At 34.0% G+C, this 15,317-nt stretch overlaps 1 pseudogene; it reads left to right on the top strand.

The window, feature by feature from the left end:
• Positions 1-1,679: 1,679 nt before the first annotated feature.
• LOC120150558 lies at positions 1,680-15,255 on the top strand (annotated as a pseudogene).
• The last annotated feature ends 62 nt before the right edge of the window (positions 15,256-15,317 follow it).

Genomic DNA, 15,317 nt, shown 5'->3' with positions numbered 1-15,317 from the left:
GCATTGCAGTCCATGTTATACAGTTGCATTTCACAATAATTATCAGCTGCTAAAGCAATCTAAAGATATTGACCACTGATATAGTATCTTTCATTCATCATCGACTAATATATGATTTCATTTATTATACACATTATGTTCTCAAACTTAGAATCACTGTAAAATAATAAAATAAAAATAAAAATTACTTCACTGATTACCTAATTGATTCTAAATTATATTATAAGACTGTAATGTAAGATACAACTTATATTCGTTAGTAATCTAAATAAGTCCTTAGTCTATGGCATTATCCCGACCGAATAAGTCATGTTAATACCATCGTGTTGATTAAGTTTAATGAGAAGTCAACTTGTCTTGATTATTAAAGTAGGTTGAGAGACTATAGTTGATATATTGTGTATGTAACTCATACATGTTATAGCTGCATATAAATCTAAATAGTTCCACTAGTTCATTGTAACTCATAAACAATATGGATGTCAAACTGAATAAATTATTAGTGTGAAACAGATTATGATTTTATGAGCATTGATTATTAAAGTAGGTTGAGAGACTATAGTTGATATATTGTGTATGTAACTCATACATGTTATAGCTGCATATAAATCTAAATAGTTCTTCCACTAGCGATAATGTGTTACGATAAAAAAAAAACACGAACGTTCGATACTATATTATAATTTAGCGGTCAAATAGAAAAATGGAACCCCATGCAGTGTACAAAATAAATTTTGTAGCCGAGTACAGACGTTTCTTCCCCCACATGGATAGAAGTACATAAACGAGAATTAATTCGAACTCCGACATGATAAAAAAAAGTAAAAGGTCTCGAGAAGAAAATGATCCTATTTGACCACTGTACATTGCTAGCATCAGGAAATGAAATAATCGTAAATCTCGAGTAACTGACCAAGCCGCCAAAGTCGCTAAAGTGTTGATAAATGTATGGCGCAAGACTATTCAGATACCCGTATTGATAAGCAGGATACCTAATGAGTGAGTAATCTGACATGAGCATAATATATCGCCATTGATTTGATTAATAATGGGAATTATCATGAACAATGAATACGATTTGACTAATGTTTGTTCCTTTATGAACGAATAGTAGCCCCTAAAAAAATCCCTTGGATGATGATAAAATAGGGCAACTGAAATTGGTTGATGAGTGAAACTGTGGCTGTTGGGACAGAGATGCCATGAAACAAAAATCAAAACCCTCGAACAGTAAAAGGCAACTGAGATTGATTCAGTAGATTTCATATTGATTTGCCAGACACACACAAAAGCTGTTACACAAATCTTTGTCCGAAAAATCCTCATTACCTTTGTGTCTGAAACAATAAAAACATTTTCATCATCCAACAGTTTGAAGCACAACCCAAAATAATTTAGGCACCCCCTTCATCCTATAATATCTCACTATCAATCCTCTCCATTATCTATATTTTTAATTTTCTGACTGCCGTAAGTCTTTCACGGAAGCTACTCTCAACCTGGCGTTGGAGGCAACCTACTACCTTATCTCCCCTTACCCCCATTGCATATGGTAATTGGGTTTTGTTGTTGTTGTTCCTTCCATTTTCTCTACTCCCTAACAGATAAACTTTCCGAGATTTCTCCGCCTGCTCTAAGGTCATCGCCCCGCCCCAATCTCTCTCCATCTCCCTTCAACAATGGAGTATTGTTGCTGTCGTGGCAGCCCCGCGGCCGACGACGAAGCTAACAACGAAGAAAAGGGAGATGCACAACAACAAGTTTCAGCACCAGCAGCAGGAGCCCCCGCCGCCTCCTCGTCCATGTCTTCCGCCCTCGGAACCGTCTTAGGCCGGCCAATGGAAGACGTGAGATCAACCTACACCTTGGGGAAAGAATTGGGTAGGGGTCAGTTCGGGGCAGGGGCGGAAGCAGACATATGGAGTATTGGAGTTATGTTGTATATTCTTCTGTCTGGTTTCCCTCCCTTCTGGTCAGGTTAGTGATTATTTATCTTTCTTAAATCGATATATTTCTAAAGTTGAATGTATAAAACGATATTGTTTTAGTCGTTAATAGTCGTCGTCAAAATGACATCGTTTTATCTACGTCATTCATAAAAATTTAACTCATGATTATATTGTTGAAGTTAAAACTAAATTTCAATATTATAATTAGAGAATTCAATGATATAAATAATATATAACTTAAAATTCAGTAGCATATGATGTAGTTTAAATATAAAATTTTCACTAAACATGTCTAACATAATTTGTTTTCTCTGATAGAATCCGAGAATGGGATATTCAATGCAATTTTACGAGGGCATATAGATTTCAATAGTGATCCATGGCCTCAAATTTCAACTCAAGCAAAGGATGTTGCAAGGAAGATGGTAAATTCCAATCCCAAGAAGAGGTTAACCGCAAGCCAGGTTATAAGTCCGTGTACATATGGCTCAATGTTTTGTGATTTTACTTTGAAATTGGGATGCTGATAGGGAATGAACAACAACAGGTCATCCATGGATCAAAGAGGATGGTGAAGCACCGGACATACCTCTGGACAATGCAGTGCTGAACAGGCTGAAGCAATTCAAAGCAATGAGCGAGTTCAAGAAAGTTGCTTTGCGGGTAATTGCGGGGTGTTTATCAGAGGAAGAAATCATGGGATTGAAAGAGACGTTCAAAGGCATGGATACAGATAACAGCGGCACCGTTACACTCGAAGAATTGAAGCAAGTCCTCGCAAAACAAGTAACCAAACTCTCTGAATATGAAGTTCAACAACTCATGGAGGCCGTATGTCTTTTCCTAACTTGCTCTTTCTTTTATCAAAATTATCATGCCAAAAAAAATACCTAATGTCGGAACTGTCTTTCGGTTGGGCCCGGAATAGGGCTTCGACTTGGATTAAATGATTTGAAGTCGTCATCGATCATTTTAAAACAAGATTTGGGCTGATCAAACACCATCTTACCTGATCTGCGTTTTACCAGAAGTGTATCGGGTTCGGGAGTCGTTTACGGTCAAGGAAGTTTTAGCACCCTTGAAGTGTACTTTCAGTACCAATTAATTTGCCGGTTGTCTTTAATTGCGAAAATTATAATTTAAATTAAAATTTAAAAATCCGATTCGAATTGCTTACCTTTGATCGATTGAAATTACTACTAAAAATGTCAAAAATATGTTAGATGATAAAATGAAGTGAATATCGAACTAAAATTAATTAAATAAAAAAATAATCAAAGGAGGAAAAAAGAATAAAATGTTAAAGGAAGATGAAACAGAAGAAAAAATGTTAAATTTCAAGAAAATAAAAAAAAATAAAAAATGTTAGATTTAAAAAGGAAAAAACGTTTAGGAAATAATAATAATTTTATATTTAAAAAGAAAAGAAAGCCAAAGAGGCTAAAAGGAAAATGTTGAAAGTTGAAAAAATTGATATAAAAATTGAAAAAAATGAAAAGAAGGTTGAAAAAAAAACGTGTAGAAATATATATATATATATATATATTAATGATAATAAAACACATATAATAATAACAGTAATAAAAATGAAAGAGTAATGAAAATAATATAGTAAAAAATAAAAATAGTATAATATAATATTAATAAATAAAAAATCAAAAAATATAGAAAATAAATAAAAAATAATTATATATATAATAATAATAAGGGTTAATTTGAAAGTAAAATTAAATTTAGGGTCGAAATAAAACATGCATAAAATTAGCAATCAAAATTAAAATAATGGAAATGAACTTCACTGACTAAAGCGTAAAAATTACAAATTGTAGAGACCATATAGGCTATTTACTCGCGCGCGAAACTACACAAAGAGTCCCCCTCAAAACACAGTGTTTTTTGTGCTGCATATAAGTCCAAAATTTGGTCTTCTTTGCTCACTTGCTTAATATCTTACAAAGGGAGAGAAAGGGAGAGAATTCTCTCCAAGGCTTCAACCGGAGCTCCACTCCGGCGGAGAGTTCCGCCGTTTCGACCGCCACTTACTGTCGTTCACCGACGTCGGAGGTATGAGAGAAATAGACCGTTCGAAGCGCTTTCTCACGCTATTTACAGATCCGGGGTTATTTTCGCCTGGAAACGATTCTATCATCGTAGATCTACGAAAAACTTTTCGTATTTTTTTTCTTTTGCTTTTGCTCGAATGGCTTCGGGTTTCTCTTGTGTTGAGTTGTGTTGTGATATTTTGAGGTTAAGTTGGTTTGTCTTATTCTCACCGTGGTTGTGTTCGATCCTTGATCGATGGTTCTTTGTTTTACTGTGGATGTTTGTGACTGTGGGGGTCTGGTTGGCCGTCTGTTTGATGTGTGGTACGATGGTTCTCGTCGTTGATGGTTTCTGTCATCTGGTTGTGGTGATTTCTTGGATATCGACCCCCTTTCTATCATGATTTTTACACACTTTTATAGTCATAAATCTGCTATTTTTAGTTAGAGTTTCCTTCAAACTAAAACGCTTGAGAGTCTTGACTTTTTTTGGTTTGTGAGGTTGGTGCCGAGAAGAACGGCGGTGATTACGTGAGGAGTGGTTCTTCGAGTGACTGGAACGGTGCTTGAGGAGATGGTGAGCCTGTAAAACATATGTATTTAATAAATATATGTATATATATTATATCATAATACAAAATAATAAAATAATAATACATATATAATCAAACGAAAATTAGTGTCTACATCTGCCTTCTTTGTCTTTTATCGTGGAACGAAAAATAGGACAAAGACAAAAGGACACAAATTTTCGCTTGGTAGAGTTGAAAATTGATTTGAATTAGGAGTAACTCCCTGTCGAATTTGAGTCGCGGTTGGCTCCCCCGTCGCGAGGTTGAGTCCATCTTGAAATGATATGGAATTGAAACCGTAGTTGAGAATTTGAATCAGAATATGACTTTTCGTTGCCCTTCGGTCTTCTTCTCGGTTTAAAGATATTGGTTTAAAAATTCAACTGGAAAATAATTCTTTGACTCCACCATGTGGTTGATAGGCCCTCGAGCTGAATGGAATCGAACTCGAAAAGTCTTCGTGTTTCAAGAGAAACATTTTCAAAGGTTTTTTTTGTGTTTCAAGAGAAAAAATTTCAAAGGTTTTTTTTTTGTGTTTCAAGAGAAACGATTTAAAAGGTTTTTTTAAGAGAAACTGTCTCAAAGGAGGCAAAATTTTGTTTCAAGAGAAACATATTTAAAGATTGGTGTTTCAAGAGAAACTGTCTCAAGAGAGACAAAACTATGTTGCAAGGGAAACTGTCTCAAGAGAGACAAAATTTGTTTCAAGAGAAACTATCTCAAGAGAGACAAACACAAAATTTGTTTAAAGAGGAACTATCTCAAGAGAGACAAAACTTAGTTCCAAAAAAAACTGTCTCAAGGGAGACGAAATTTGTTTAATGTAAAACATATTCAAAAATTTTGTTTCAAGGGAAACTGTCTCAAGAGAGACAAAACTTTGTCTTGAGTAAATTAGTCTAAAGTGATACTAACCCCTTGTTTCGAGAGAAACGATCTCAAAGGCGATCGATAACCTGCTTGTTCCTGCATGTTAAAGAAATCTTTTCAGAAGCTCTAATCATTTACTTAAGGAAGTCAAATATGTGGATGACATGTTTGCTGTGACACTAAATCACTTCATCGGGCACGATATACTTCTTCGTGAAGTTGAAATCCAAGTGTTGTTTCAACAAATCGACTTTGAGTTGGATATCATTTGTTGTGAAGTTGAAATCCAAGTATTGCTTCACCAAATTGGCTTTGAGTTGGATATCCTTTGTTGTGAAGTTGAAATCCAATCTCGAGTAAATTGTGTCGCTTCGAGTCCAATATCCTTCGCTACGAAGTTGAAGTTGACTATGAATAAGACTGGTTGAGTTGTTTGTTGACACACAGCTTTTCTCGGCTTAAGTTGTGGTGTAAATTTCCTCTAAATGAAGGATAACCCCCATTCACGAGTCTAAACCGATCATAATTCTTTAGATGACTCCCCTTCACGGGAAAGCCAAATTTTGTCAGTCGGATATCATCCATCGTGGAGTTGAAATCTAGCTTGAAAACGTTAACTGGAGACTATTCCCTCGTCGTTGAGTTAAGCTGAACTGGATCCATTCCGAATTGGTTCTTGAACCCGTCTGAAGTTGATTATAAGATCTGTTGATCTTTCAATATATCAAATTGGTTGAGGTGTAGCTTCTCGCTGCTGAGTTAAGCAACCACCATCGATTTTTACAAACTCTTTTGAATCAAGTATCATTCTCCTTGAAGTTGAAACTTGACTCTAAAGCTGCAAAAATTATGTATGTGAAAAATGATAAATATGATGCTTTAAGATGCATGCAACATGAATGAATTCTTTTTTTATCTCCTGGATGGAGCCTCATTCTTTGTCTGCTGGTTCCTGCATGTGGAGGAAAGACATTCAGAAGATCTGATAATTCTCATCAGGGTGCTGAATCCCCGAAGATGCCCTAATATTCGATGTTAATCTCCAAAGATGCCCCAACATTTGATGTTGAATCTTCAAAGGTGCCCCCATTGTTCCTCATTTCTTATTTCAACATTGATTTTAAGCATGAGTTTGTGTATGAGAGCCACATGTCATTTACCCAGATCCACTCTAGAGAGATTGTCTTGTTTTGAAAAAATGTTTTTTCTTTCACTTTTATTTTCAAAGTTCTGAAAATATTAGTTAAAAGAGTTTCGAAAAATGTTTAATCAAAGGTTTTGAAAATATTGTCCCTTTCACAGTTTTACAATTCAGACGAATCATAAAACTAGAGTTCATTGGATATCAAATAATTAATTACATTGTTAATCCTTCAATAAATTATAGCTATTTGACAAGTGCCAAGATCAAAGCTATCTTTGGGAAATGGTTAAACAAGAAAGAAAAAAAAGTATCAGGTTATTATGTTTGGTCAACGGTTTGGCATTTTTGTTTATTTGATTCTCAATGGTTTCATAGGGTAGCTCGCATGCTCCTTTACTGGAAGTGTTCTCCGACTCCCAGCTTTCATGGTCACACTCAGATTGTGCGATGCCTTATCAAGGAATTTGTATATTCAAGCTGTCTTTTTAGGTTTTCAACTCGAATCCTCCTTTGGTTTCAAGGCGTAATCAGAATCTACGTCTTGAACCCCCATTTGTTTTTTCTATATCATGCATTAAAGATTTTAGAAAACTTTTTGTAAATAAAGATTAATCCTGATGAGTAGGATGAAATCTGAAGATAGTCTCTTCTGTTTAGAAATCCATGTATAATTAGAAGAGACTTTTAAGGCACATAACGTAAATCATGGTTCATGGTTATAAAAGAAAATGATAAATAGGCCCAAACAAGTGTTTCAGGGTATTGAACCAAGGATCAATTCATTATGACGCCTTCAATCATGTCTTGCTCAGTTTGAATCTTCTCATATGTGTTTTTCTTGATTTTCTCTGGATGCTATATGAACTTCGAGTGAAGTGATTCAGGAATGATTGTGCTTGATCAATCTCATAATTTGAATCTCGATGCGTCATTTGAATCGAGAGAATATTTGTATATGCGTCTTGTTTTCTTTTTTCTATATTTTTCCTTTGTTTTTGCTTTTTTCTTTTCTTTTTGCTTTTTTTCTTTGTTTTTCTCTTTTTTCCTTCTCTTTTTGTTCTTGATTGGATCTTTGCACTTGGCATTTGGTTCACCTTTTGGTATCTCCTTGGATTGATGTCTTCACTCATGTGAGTAGATTTCTTCCACCTTGCCTCCCAGTGTGTAGGGTGATCCTTGGTTAGGGTTGAATCAGAAAAAATACTATAGGCTCAAAAAGGGACACAAAGGATATATATTTTCTCCTGTTGTGAAGCGATAAAGAAAGAAAGTCGTTCATAATTTTATACATGAAAGTCTTCACAGAAGAGGTATCCCCAGGGGGATAGATTTTCAGGATTAATTTTATTCACATGAAAACAATGTAATTAATGCATGATATAATTATTTCGAATTAATTCTCCTTTTATGCGTCTTACTCCCAGTATGCCTCAATTGTACAAGCTCGTCTTCAGAAAATTGATGCGAGATGCCCCAAGTTGTATCTTGTACTCAATGCCTTAGGTTTTATTGGTAAAAAAATGTTGGGTTTACGTTTAAAAGGACGATGGTGTGACTTTATTGACTCAAATGTGTCAGTATGACTCTCCATGGATTATTCTAGGTAAAGAATCGACGGATTTTTTTGAACATGATAAGAAAGATCTGATCTTGCCATATGTCAAAAATCTATAATTCTTGAAGAATTAAAAGAATATTTAATTCATTTAATATTCAAAGAACTAAAGATTAAAATTCGTTCAATTATTCCACCTTAGAAGGTAACATAAATTCAGTCGTTTAAAATGTTAAGAAAACATGAAAGATAAAAAATGTGTTCAAACAAAACAATGCTCTCAGTGCAAATGGTAGATGCAATGCCCCCTTCTTCGATTGTCCATGCCCCTGAATCCATCAGGTTTTGAATCTTGCGCTTCAGTGTCTTACAGTTCTTAGATGAATGTCTAGAGCTTCCCACACAACTTCAACATCGTAGCCCTTAGGATATGGGGACTCTTTTCTTAGATCATCCTGACAGGCTGTCTTACAATCAGCTGATCAGACTCTCACTGTACTGATTTCAATTTTTTCTTTAATTGTTAAAATCTTGCTTCCATGTGGCGTCATGTGGTTAAGAACACTTCATCGAATCCTCCATGAAGAAATTTCATGTTTATGAAAATGCTTAAAAATGAAATGTAGATGCAAAATGCAAAAATGCATGAAATGTTTGAGGCATTGATCCGAAAACATGTTTGTTATTGTAAATAATCGTTATTGGGGACAAAAGTGTTACGTTTTTAAGAGACAAAAAATATTTTGATGTATAGATCCCGAACAGCCTCTGACAAGTTGATTCGTCTTCCATTTTTTGTGTGTCACCGGTTGAATACCCTGTCGAACTGTTCCGGCTTCTCTGGCTAAACTGTGTAAGTGACAAGCTGCTTGCTCTAAAAAAGTCTCGAAGAACTGCCTCTTCGGCTGAGCCTGTTCCTAACGAAAGTGCCATTGGAATCCTCCATAGATAGGAACTATCCGAAGCTTCCTTCTTGAATTTGTCAATAGTGGCCTGTTGTCTTTGAAGGAGCTCTCCAGGTCAATGACCTTTTCTCGTCTTGCCCCTGCAACCTTTGTCGGCTCAAAAAGTTGACTTTTGGTGTGCACAGTGCAAATCCTGGTCCATTCGAACCCTAGCTGGACTTCTGAGTTTTTCATCTCTTGTATTGTAACCCCTTTGTCCATTAATGCAAATTATTTTCGTTTAACAAACACATTTTCGGTGAATCAACACCTCTTTTAAATGATGCAAATGATGAGAGAGAACAAACATGAAAAGAGTTAGTGAGGTAAGTATAATAATCAGATAAATATAAAAGTCCTACCCCACATGATCTCTATCCCGCATGTTGATTTTGAACAAGTCCTAACCGCATAAATTTCTAGTTTGCATGCTTTGTACAGAAAATAAAACATGATATTATTCAAGCATCATAGGTTTTGAAATGGAGTTTTGGGGTAGGCTCTAACTCCTGTAGTCTCCCGATTTAGGTTCTAAAAAGGTACTCGAGTTCTCCTAGTTGGTGCCCCTTAGGCTTGCCAGTCCCTTAGTCCTAAGCCCATTACAAGCTCATGTGGACTAAGTTAAACTTGAGAGGATACATTCCCTTATGCTTATGCGGTGAATAAATTCACACGAAGACATAAGGTATATGAATCCCGAAGGTTACTTGCTAGGCCTGTGCGGAGAATAAATTTCACGAATGCGTCGCTTTCACCCCCACTTTAAAAGGGTTCGGAGCTTGAGTATAGAGCCAGAGATAGAAACTTTTTAAAAATCTAAAATCATTAAAAAAAATGTCAGTACAACTATTTATTTGAAAAATAACCAAATGTAATTAATTGAAATCGAATAAATAAATTAAAATTAAAATTTACTATTTTCGCATAAAAAGACAACCGAAAATTAATTATGGCTTGACTCACTTACCTTTCCCCAGCGGAGTCGCCAAGCTATCGGAACCGTCTTTCGGTTGGGCCCGGAATAGGGCTTCGACTTGGATTAAATGATTTGAAGTCTCCATCGATCATTTTAAAACAATATTTCGGTATCAATTAATTTGTCGGTTGTCTTTAATTGCGAAAATTATAATTTAAATTAAAATTTAAAAATCCAATTCGAATTGCTTACCTTTGATCAATTGAAATTACTACTAAAAAGGTCAAAAATATGTTAGATGAAAATGAAATGAATATCGAACTAAAATTAAAAATAAAAAAAGAATCAAAGGAGAAAAAAGAATAAAATGTTAAAGGAAGATGAAACAGAAGAAGACAAATGTTAAATTTCAAGAAAAAAAATAAAAAAAATGTTAGATTTAAAAGGGAAAAAACCTATAGAAAATAATAGTAATTTTATATTTAAAAAAGAAAAAGAAAGTCAAAAAGGCTAAAAGGGAAAAGTTGAAAAGTTGAAATAAAAATTGAAAAAGCTGAAAGAAGATTGAAAAAAAATGTGTAGAAAACAAATATATATATATATATATATATATATATATATATATAAATGATAATAAAACATATAAAATAACAGTAATAAAAACGAAAGAGTAATGAAAACAATATAGTAAAAAATAAAAATAGTATAATATAATAATAATAAATAAACAAAAAAATATAGAAAATAAATAAAAAATAATTATATATATAATAATAATAAGGGTTAATTTGAAAGCAAAATTAAATTTGGGGCCGAAATAAAACATGCATAAAATTAGCAATCAAAATTAAAATAATGGAAATAAACTTCACTGACTAAAGCTTAAAAATTACAAATTGTAGAGACCATATAGGCTATTTACCCGCGTGCGAAACTACACAAAGAGTCCCCCTCAAAACACAGTCGTTTTATGTGCTGCATATAAGTCTAAAATTTGGTCTTCTTTGTTCACTTGCTTAATATCTTACAACGGGAGAGAAATGGAGAGAATTCTCTCCAAGGCTTCAACCAGAGCTCCACTCCGGCAGAGAGTTCCGTCGTTTCGACCGCCACTTGCCGCCGTTCGTCGGCGTCGGAGGTATGAGAGAAACAGACCGTTCGAAACGCTTTCTCACGCTGTTTACAGATCCGATGTTATTTTCGCCTGGAAACGATTCTATCCTCGTAGATCTACGAAAAACTTTTCGTATTTTTTTTTTCTTTTGCTTTTGCTCGAATGGCTTCGGGTTTCTCTTGTGTTGAGTTGTGTTGTGATATTTTGAGGCTCTGTTGGTTTGTCTTATTCTCACCGTGGTTGTGTTCGATCCTTGATCGATGGTTCTTTTTTTTACTGTGGATGTTTGTGACTGTGGGGTCTAGTTGGCCATCTGTTTGATGTGTAGTACGATGGTTCTCGTCGTTGATGGTTTCTGTCATCCGGTTGTGGTGATTTCTTGGATATCGACCCCCTTTCTATCGTGATTTTTACACACATTTATAGTCATAAATATACTATTTTTAGTTAGAGTTTCATTCAAACTAAAACACTTGAGAGTCTTGACTTTTTGTGGTTTGTGAGGTTGGTGCCGAGAAGAACGACGGTGGTTACGTGAGAAGTGGTTCTTCAAGTGGCTAGAACAGTACTTGAGGAGATAGTGAGCCTGTAAAACATATGTATTTAATAAATATAAACGATTTTTTTCTCAAAAGGTGAAAAAGTGATATTTTGAAAACCACATTAATTCTTAATTGTCTCTTTTTAATTTAAAAATAGATGCGATTTAAAAGACCTCTCGTTTCAAAAAATTTTGAATTTCCTTTACGATCAAAAAATATGGTTCGAAGAGTCGCCACCAATCTTTGATTAGGGTGTGATTGGGCACCCAAAAATGCTTGTTATTTTAAATAAAAATTAATTTTAATTAAAACAACAATTTAAGGTATGCTTTACCAAAATCGAGTTCGGGAGTCGGTTACGTGTGGGGAAGGATTAGCACCCCCACAACGCCCTAAATCGGTACCTAGTCGATTAATTAATGTCCTTGCATTGAACTTTACAAATTCGAATTTAATTTGATTTTTGATCCCATAAAACAAAGATATAAATTTAAAAACATTCAAAAGCACTCAAAATAATTAAATTAAAATTACCAAATCGTTTTAGAAAGATAAAGAATGTTCGATTATTTACAAATATCGAGACCAGATCTTAAAAGTTATAACATCATTTTCTTGATAAATTTAAATAAACGAACATTTCCTTTTCTTTCGTTCCCAAATTTTAGAGTGATGGATCAATTTTTAGGCGTCACTAATGGGATACACTTTTATTTTAAAATCATTAAAAGCGGACCTCAAATCAGTTATGACTACCCACTTAAATCAATTTTAAATTAAAAGGGTATTACCCTTAGTCCGATTATATAATAGGTCGAGTTATGCATGTGAGGCTATCATGCAAATTATGCAAAAAGTAGATGTCATGCAAAAATACTTTAACACCACAAATTATATACATTATAACTAATACATATATATATATATATATACACACACTAATATATAATGTACGAAAGTGACTTAGAATAAAATAAAAAAACATATCAACTCGAAATATGAATTTCAAGAAATAACTATATTTAAGGACTAAACCGTATTAAATGAAACTTTATTATTTTAAATACTAACAAAATAAAAATTAAACTATACATGCAAATATTGCCATATTGATTAAAACTACTATTATTATGAATTAAAACCAGAATAAACCCAATATTTACAAGACCAAAGCGTAACATGTACAAACTTGGAGCTCTAATGTCTAAATGACAAAAACAAAATAACTAACATTTATGACTAAAATTAAATAAGCATGAAATTCAAGGATCATATTAAAACACAACATATTTGATTTAAAGACTAAAACGCCAATTAACCAAAATTACATGCTAAATGCGAAAACAATCAACAAAAAAATAACATAAACTGATGACCTAAAAAAACATTTACAAATGTGAAAATCAAATTAAAAACTTGGAAATTTTGATTTAATGACTAAAATTAAATACGCGCAACAATTGAGAACTAAATTAAAAATAGAAAAGATATTACTTGAGGACTAAAATATAACATGCAAAAACTCGAAGACCGAATATACAAACGAAAGAAAATAAATACCCTAGCATTTAGGACTAAAATCAAATGTGCATAAAAGATAAAGACCATATTACGAAGCAAACAAGACTCAACTTCAGGACCAAAATGGAAATCAACAGCACACACAGTGACCTCAAAGTAATTAGCCCTAATAACCTAATATAAAACCTACTTTAAACTAAGACTAAATCCTAAACTCATGCTAAACCTAACTCTCAGCCGCATCTTACTAATCCTCTTTCCCTCTCCCCCTCTCAAGCATGACCCATGGCCAACGTTTGGCCATCCTTCGACGTCCTTCTTTGTCCTCCGACGATAGCTTCCGAACGATGAAATCCTCGCATTTAAGGTAAGATCGAATAATCCCACCCCTTTCTTCACTTTGTTTTTTTTTCTCTCAAACTCTTCCCTTAGATTTCCATACCTAACTCGACTACCCCCTTCTCACGATTCTGGTGGCATCTCGAGACTCATACTCGTGGCGATGAGACTTCGATGACTACTTCTCCCGGGGCTTCGAATCACCAGGTATTAACATAACCTATCTTATTTCCTTGCTATTTATTTTGAATGAAACCCAAAATCACTATTCTAAGAAACATCTTTAGAAATGTAAACTATATTTTTTATTGATCATTCAAAAAGCATGAAAACCAGTGAAGGAAATGATACTGTAAAGAATAATAAGGAAAAAAAACCTTGAAAGAATTGAACTTTTGCTTTGTACTGCTTTGGTTCGTGGAAAAGAAGGAACTTCTGCGTTTACTTTCCAAGAGTGATTCTTTAATCTCCAAAATAGCAAGAAAATCCAGTACAATGTTCTTTCTGTTTTTTTATTTTTTGTAAAGAGAAACAATGGAGGTTTTTTTGCTCTCGGTTAATTGCTGATTTTCCTCTGTCTCTCCCTGTGATCGTTTTTTTTTTTTGTGTTTTTTCCGTTGGTTTTTCAATGGTCTCTGTTTTTTCTCCTTCTGCTGATCTTCTCCAGTTTTCAGAGGTTAATTCCTTTCAAAACTGACCCCCACTCTCTATAAACCGTTCCCCCTCTTTTCCTGTTCAAAATTGCCTGTCTTATTGGCATAATCCAACTGAGCACGGGTTGGGTTAGATATCATGTTGGGCTCGATTCGAATTGTTTAATCTGCTATAAGCCCGGACAAAACGAGCATCTACAAATAATACATATATAATCAGACGAAAATTAGTGTCTACACCTAACATTTGATTTTGAAAAAAAATTAAAACAAATATGAAACATTAGGAACGTGTCAACATAAGACAATGTCACGTCATTATTGAAAAAAAATATCATGTTAGTTCTTTTAAATTTTTAATAGAGGGTGATCAAAATGAAACCAAAACATAATATTAGGTTTGATTTTTTTTAAAAAAAAATTGGGTGACCAAAACGGAACAAAAGTGATAATTGTAGTATTAAATGTATAGTTTATTTAAAAGATAAGAGTTAAATGATTATTTAATCAAATGTTAGAGATATTTTTATTAAAATGAAAATAAGAGTAAAAATAATTATTTAGTCGTGTATTTTTTTACGCTAAACCTTTATAAAATGGCTGTGTTTAGTTTCTTATTGCGAATAAACAAAACAGGCTGATGCAGACGGAAATGGAACCATAGACTATGATGAGTTCATCACTGCAACAATGCATATCAACCGAATGGATAGAGAAGATCATCTCTACCATGCCTTCCAACACTTTGATAAAGATAACAGCGGGTAATTACTGCGTTTTCCAACCATTTTTTCACTCACTTGTGCATAACTTCTATGCCTACTTTCAGGTATATTACGACTGAAGAACTAGACCAAGCTTTACGTGAATATGGAATGCATGATGGCCGAGACATAAGAGAAATCATTGCTGAAGTTGAAACCGATCACGTAAGCGAAGTATATACATACATGCATACATACATATATCAAGTATGAGTCATGACACAATAATTTCTGCAGAATGGAAGGATTAACTAAGATGAATTTGTGGCAATGATGAGAAAAGAGAACTCTAAATCTAACCCCAAGAAGCGGCGTGATCTAGTTGTTTGATAATTGTATTAGTAATCAGGAACGGATAGAGGAACTTGCGGGACGATCGTTCCCTAAAATGT

This window comes from Hibiscus syriacus, unplaced genomic scaffold (genome assembly GCF_006381635.1).
Source record: "Hibiscus syriacus cultivar Baekdansim isolate YM2019G1 unplaced genomic scaffold, ASM638163v2 tig00111022_pilon, whole genome shotgun sequence".
Classification (NCBI taxonomy): Eukaryota; Viridiplantae; Streptophyta; class Magnoliopsida; order Malvales; family Malvaceae; genus Hibiscus; species Hibiscus syriacus.
This window is presented reverse-complemented; position numbering and strand designations above follow the sequence as displayed.